The sequence below is a fragment of the Pseudophryne corroboree genome, chromosome 1, assembly GCF_028390025.1.
Source record: "Pseudophryne corroboree isolate aPseCor3 chromosome 1, aPseCor3.hap2, whole genome shotgun sequence".
Classification (NCBI taxonomy): domain Eukaryota; kingdom Metazoa; phylum Chordata; class Amphibia; order Anura; family Myobatrachidae; genus Pseudophryne; species Pseudophryne corroboree.
Genome location: NC_086444.1, coordinates 256,935,178 through 256,941,842, shown reverse-complemented (window position 1 = coordinate 256,941,842; position 6,665 = coordinate 256,935,178). Strand labels below are relative to the sequence as shown.

The window sequence follows — 6,665 nt, the reverse complement described above, 5'->3', positions numbered from 1 at the left end:
CATTGGAGTCCCTGTTGTGTTATCTCCGGAATCATTGATGAGAGTTCATGAAAAAATAGGTGCAAATGTTCAGGTGATCAGTAGTACTAAAAGTGGGATCAGCTGCTGGTGTAAGGCAGTGAATTTGGACCTGCCATTAGGGAAACTGCCTTGGGTAAGTGTCTCTCACTGTATATAATCCCCTGGCTCCATGGCCAAACTGATGGAACGTAGTCTCCATGTGAAACCGAGGTACCCAAATGTATTTGTTCAGCACTTTAAGATTGAGAATGGGCCAAAATGACCCATTTGGATTCTAAACTAAAAACAGGCTGGAGTAAAACCCCTGTCCTCGTTGTGCTTGAGGAACTGGAATGACTACTCCTGACTGAATCAATTTCTGAACTGCCTCTTGCAAAGCCCTGGCCTTCGTCTCTAACCGAGATGGACTGGTACAAAAAACCTTTGAAGAGGGTGCTTCTTGAAGGAAAAAGCATAACCTAGAAATACCACATTCTGCACCCAGGCATCTGTTGTAGACTGCTGCCAGATCTGTGCAAACTGAAGAAGTTGTTCCCCCACCCTGGGAGCCCCCAGTTGGAGGCCCGCACCATCAGGCTAATGGCTTATCTGTTTTACCAACCGGTCCTCTGGTAGCCCAATGCTTTTTAGTCTTACCAGACATTTTTGCATTGAGACTGTCTGCTATCACGTTTACCTTTATCTTTTCCTTGAGACCGAAAGGGCTGAAAAGCCAGAACTTTAGGTTTAAAATTGTATGTGGAAGGAAACCTTACTTTCTTGGAGTCTGCTTTTGACTCCAAAGTATATGTCAATTATTTACCAAAAAGAATATCTCCAGAAAAGGGCAAAGATTCCAAAACCTTCTTAGATTCTGAATCAGCTTTTCCAACCAAGAGCATGAAACCCCTGGTGTCGAGCAGGTAATTTAAAAGTAATTAGAAGCCTTACTGTAGGACTTAATGTGTAATGGGCATTGCGGTGTGTGGCATAATGTATCACGGACATTGCGGTGTGTGTCAATGTATCACGTACATTGCGGTGTGTGTCATAATGTGTCACAGGCATTACGGTGTGTGGCATACTATATCACGGACATTGTGGTATGTGGTATAATGTCTCGAGCATTGCAATGTGTGGCATAATGTATAACAGGCATTGCGGTGTGTGGCATAGGGGTTAACGGGCATTGCGGTATGTGTCACAGGCATTACGGTGTGTGGTATACTATATCGCGGGCATTGTGGTATGTGGTATTATGTCTAAGGGTCATTGCAGTGTGTGGCATAATGTATCACGGACATTGCAGTGTGTGTCATAATGTGTCACAGGCATTGTATGTGCTATACTGTATCAGGGGCATTGCAGTGTGTAGCATAATGAATAACGGGCATTGCGATGCGTGTCATAATGTGTCACAGGCATTACGGTGTGTGGCATAATGTGTCGGGGGCATTATGGTGTGTGGCATATTGTGTCATGGGCATTATTGTGTGTGGCATAATGTCTAAGGGCCATTGCAGTATGTGGCATAATGACAAATAATGTAAGGGGCATGAATCAGGATTCTTTTTTTTCCTGTGGTGGCCAATGTCTGGGCATGCAAGTTGCAAAACTGGGGTATAAGGTAGTCTTTTCCTGCAATGCCACGCCCCTTTATGCAAAGCCACGTCCATTTCAGAAAGGCCACACCCCTTTTTTGCGGCACGCGCCTTCAGCATGCACAGATTCACCACTTTACTAGTGCCAATTATGGGGGGTGCCATAGAATTTTTTGGCTTGGGGAGAAAAATTTCTAGTTACGCCACTGTACAGATGGGTCCACGGTTATCTTGACTAGTTTTCTGCGCCTAGGCACAACATGATTTATTAGCATAAACCCTTCATCTATTGTTCCCAGCTGCAATACAATACAGAGAACAATACAGCAGGGGATTAAGTCATTACAGCAGGGAATTAAGTCCGACTGGTTTCAGTTAATCCTATTAAAGGTCAAGATAAACGTGGACCCATCTGCATATATAGCCTAACAGTTTAAATGCAAAGTTGTTTTGTATGTTGTCCTGAACTATACCTCTACTGAGTAACACAGATAGGGAAATTTTTCTCGGTCTCATTCAATATGAGCGAGGTTATGTGATAAAAATCACAGTGTATATTGTGTTATGTCAAACTGAAAAGAAAATTGTTTGAACTACTTAAAAAACATGCTACACTAACGAGGGTTAAATTGGAAACACAGCTGGCAGAGTTCCTAACAGGTATGCGTGGGTGTAAAAAATCTTGGCAGAAATTAGACAGGCAAAATGATGGGTTGAGCCGAGAGATGATAGTGAAATTCTGTGTGTTATATTTATGGCAAGCAGAGAATGAAGACTTGTAAAATTTAAGTTTTTACCCCTGCCTATTTATGAAAATGAGACTGCAGCTAGGAAAATTGTGATAGCCTCCCTTTATGAGATTCACAGGGCAATATTTACTAATATTCATGTTTGAGTCAGTTTGTGTAGTGTTTAAACTCGTTTTGTATTGGGTGCATTTTCATGCAACTTTTTGAAACTATATACTCAGTTACGAAGCAGCCGACTTTATGGTTTCGTGTTTTCCAATGTCGATGCCAGTCGGTTTTTTTTTTGGACCATTCTCGGCCGTCTTTGTTATTTGCGTACGTCTTTTGGTTGTTTTTACCGGTATTTTTTCTAAGTTAAACGCGGCAGGGTTTTTTTAAGACCCCGGCCGCATTTTAACTTTTAGTTTCGTTTTTCATCCCCGTTCGTGATTGGTTGTGTTTCAGATGTAGGAGTGTCTGTGCGCAACCATATAAATACGCCCCAAACTGTCCGCACCTCGTGGGTTTAGTTAGTGGTGAGGAGGAGGGAGGTAGTGCTGTGGAGGTAGGTGAATTTGTGGATTGGTGAGGAGTGTTGGTAGCGATTTCTGAGTGTGGTATTGTGTTTGAAAGTCATCTTGTTTTTAGTGGTTTTGTCTCATTTTTTGTCCAAGTTATTTTTCTTTAAAGTCCCTTGTCAGTGAGTGTGTGTGTGTGTGTGTGTGTGTGTGTGTGTGTGTGTGTGTGTGTGTGTGTGAGTTGTGTAGTGGTAGTGGAGGAGTGTGTTGTTTGTCTATTTTTTCTGTGTTAAGTGTTTATCCACACAATTATGTGTGACTCAGAGGTGGGTGAGGTGGAGGGTGTGAGTGAGGGGGAAGAGGTCGGTCAGGTGGAGGAGGTGGGTGAGGTTGCTGCAGCAGCCTCAAGTGACAGTGATAGTGACAGTCAGACAGCTCCGCAGCCACGCACCACTACTAAGACTGGGCGGAATCTAAAGTTTAGTTTTGCTGAAAATGTGGCATTGGTGCGTGAGCTGATGAAGTATCAGCGGCAGCTATTTGGGCCTGAGTCCGCCAAGGTGCCAACACGGAGGAAGACGGTGTTGTGGGCAAAAGTTGTTTCTGCTGTCAATAGTGAGGGGGTGGTCAAGCGGACGGAGGACACGTGCCGCAAACAGTACTATGACATAAAGCGACGTGTCAAGTCCAAAATGGCCAAAGAGGTGAAGTCGGCTCGAAAAAAAACGGCGGTGGCCAGCCCTATATTGCAAGATATCTGGAGTATGAGGAGCCCATGCGGAGTGTAATACCTCCTGAAGTAGTCTTTGCAACCCATGTCCGGGATTCAGAATGGTGAGCATGTGTATTTGCATTAACATTCTATGACCTTATTTTTTTTTAAATGTGTGTCATGTCACATTGCATATTACTCCCATCTTCAAGTGTGTGTCAGAAAATACATTGTTTTGGGTAATGTTTTATACAAAAGCCAATGTAACATCTTACTTTATTGTATGTCATGTGTTTTTTCCAGTATATTTTGCATGTGTAGTTTGGACTTGGTGTGTCATTGAATTGTCCTGCAATAATGTTTTCCTTTTGGATATTTTTTGTTTTTTAATTTGGACTATGTTTTATATTTAGGTTATCCATGTGCAATGTTTCAAAAACAGTGGTTGTCATGTTAGAGGCTGGAGTAGTGGAAAGTGGTTTGGAAACCACTTACATGTGTAATGTCATTATTACAGAATGTAATATTTTTTATAAAAAAAAAACACTATTTGTTTGTTCAGTATGAGTTTGTATTTGTACCGTGACACAACACTGCAGTGTAATTTTTTTTTAATTTTTTTGGCTCATATAGTGGTAATGTGTGTTTGGAGTGCCACATCACAGAGCAATTTATATATTGCATCTGTAATATTTTTCCTTTCATTACAAAATGAAGATGTGTGTGTTTGTGGTTGTTAATGTATATATTTTTACTTGTAGCCTATGTCAGTGTCCTGTACATGTTTTCCTCTGTTGAACTTTCCATAGTGCATATGGCTATTGGACAATGTTTATTTGTTTTATGTAGTGGTTTTTTTGTTTCCGGTCCTTATGTTTTTCATAAAAATAAAGCAAGCATTTCTTAAAGAATACATGTTTATAAGCATAATGGGTGGATGTATCAACAATAGCATGAATACATGAGTGTTTTATTTTTTTTACAGTGTTTGAAAAAAGCAGTACTACTCGTCCTCCAGTAACTCCCAGCACATCTGATGATGATGACGCTGCGGAAGCAGGTAAAGTGTCCATTGTAGTATAGGGTATGTTTGTAAAGGAATGGCCATAACAAAATTTCACTTTCATTAATAGGTCCATCAAAAGAAGTCTGGAGCAGCAGAAGTGGGACTTCTGTAAGACATCACCACAAAAAACCTGTGGCAGCAAAGAAAGCAAGGTCTGATGTCCAGGGCCAACCACAGCAGGCTACCCCGCCATGAAGATTATCGACAGTATGTTCGGTCCCCCCACTCCAAATTTTGGACACACCTCCAAGACGTCATCCACACTCCCCTCATCTTGATTGTGAGTATCAAACTGAAATAAATGTAAACAATTTTAGATCGTAATCAAACTTTTTCTTAACCGCATTAAGTCAAAACACATCAAAAACTTATATACTTACCGAAGTAAGTAAGACATGAAATGGAATCCAAGCAAAATGGCCTTGTCCACATCCAGTAAAGATATGTATGTCCACTTGAGCCATACAGTAGCACATTGTGTGTAAGATGCTGCAACAGAAACTCATGTTTAATGTTTGCAAATAGTAAGGTTGTTTATCAAATTTTCACATGTGTGTTTGAGCTCACATTGCCAAATACATATAAAAACATTACTATGTTTGTTTTAGAAAAGCTATAAGGTAACACATTATGGATTACAATGTGTTTTTATGGTGGAGTATGTCTGATCTACAATAAAACTAAAGTGTTTGCTTTCACAATTAAGTATCCAGACACATTTGCCACAAACAGGCATATGTATGTATTTAAGTTATGAGTGATGATGTTGCTATGCAGAATATCTGAAAGCAACAGTGAATGACATGTGTTCCATGTGTAGTGATTTGTTTTCATTTATCAAACATATGGATAGCTAACGGCAAATTTTTCGACATTTCAGCTTCTAGTCCTGGTAACAGCATCCCTCCGCAACAACAGCAACACAGTGACATGGAGGAGACAATCATCTTAGAAATGCAGCCATTAAGCCAAGGAATCAGCCCCCCACCACCTGTGAGTACACCACCACAGCAAAGCACACCACCACCACCACCACCACCACAACACAGCCCAACAACACCAGTAACACAAGGCCCTGATCAGGTGTTTTGGACCATTTGGGCTAGACAGCAGGCCACTAATGAAGATTGCCTGCGTAGGCAGACACAAATGTTTGCAAGCCTACCATGTCACCTCAGAAGAATAACCAGAAATATGAGTAGACAAAATGAACAAACAACCAGAATTGGCAATACCATGGAACTCATGTGTACAGACATTACACAGGTCATGGGCAACTTACAGCGCATAATGGAAGAACAGCACAGACTAATGGAAGAACAGCACAGACAACAGCAAAGTTATATGAACATTTTTCAAAACAATCAAAAGATTCATGAAAGTTTATTCCGAATTGTAGACAATCAAAATGCTGCTACACGTGAACTCAATGCTACCCTCACTAACCTGAATGAAACACTCAGATCCAACAGCAACAACAGCAAACAAGCAGCAGTTCTGGTACGACTACTCCAAATATCACGCCAGTCTCATCACCACGAAGACGCTCCACCAGAGCACGACAACATGACAGTGCTAAAGGCAAAGAGCAGGACAAGCAGGCACCCAAAAAAAATAGCACAAAACAAACAAATTTTACATTTCTGAGAAGTAATCCAAAATAGTTAGTAAGTGTATGTTTGGCAAAATATATATAACACTTAGCTCCTTGACAATTTATACAACATCATTAATTATAAGTGGTACAAACAACAGCATAAAATTTGTACGCACATTTATTCTTTACCATCTTTATTTTCTTTTGGAGGAGGGAAATGTTGTTGGAGCTGCACATACATGTTAGCAGGAAGTAACCAGACCACTTGATTTTTTTCTAATCATTACTCTTTCTAGATTCCAATCATTCTCCTATCCTGCACACACAAGCATTGCCAGGCAGCCACATACATGTTAGCAGGAAGTAACCAGACCACTTGATTTTTTGTTAAACATTACTCTTTCTAGATTCCAATCATTCTCCTATCCTGCAGCCAATCCACA

At 40.8% G+C, this 6,665-nt stretch overlaps 1 long non-coding RNA gene across 1 annotated transcript; it reads left to right on the top strand.

Annotated features, from left to right (window-relative positions):
- Window positions 1-4,541: 4,541 nt before the first annotated feature.
- On the top strand, window positions 4,542-5,571 carry LOC135055810 (uncharacterized). Its single transcript, XR_010243821.1, has 3 exons — window positions 4,542-4,619; window positions 4,693-4,905; window positions 5,506-5,571. It is a non-coding gene; the product is annotated as an uncharacterized LOC135055810 (long non-coding RNA).
- The last annotated feature ends 1,094 nt before the right edge of the window (window positions 5,572-6,665 follow it).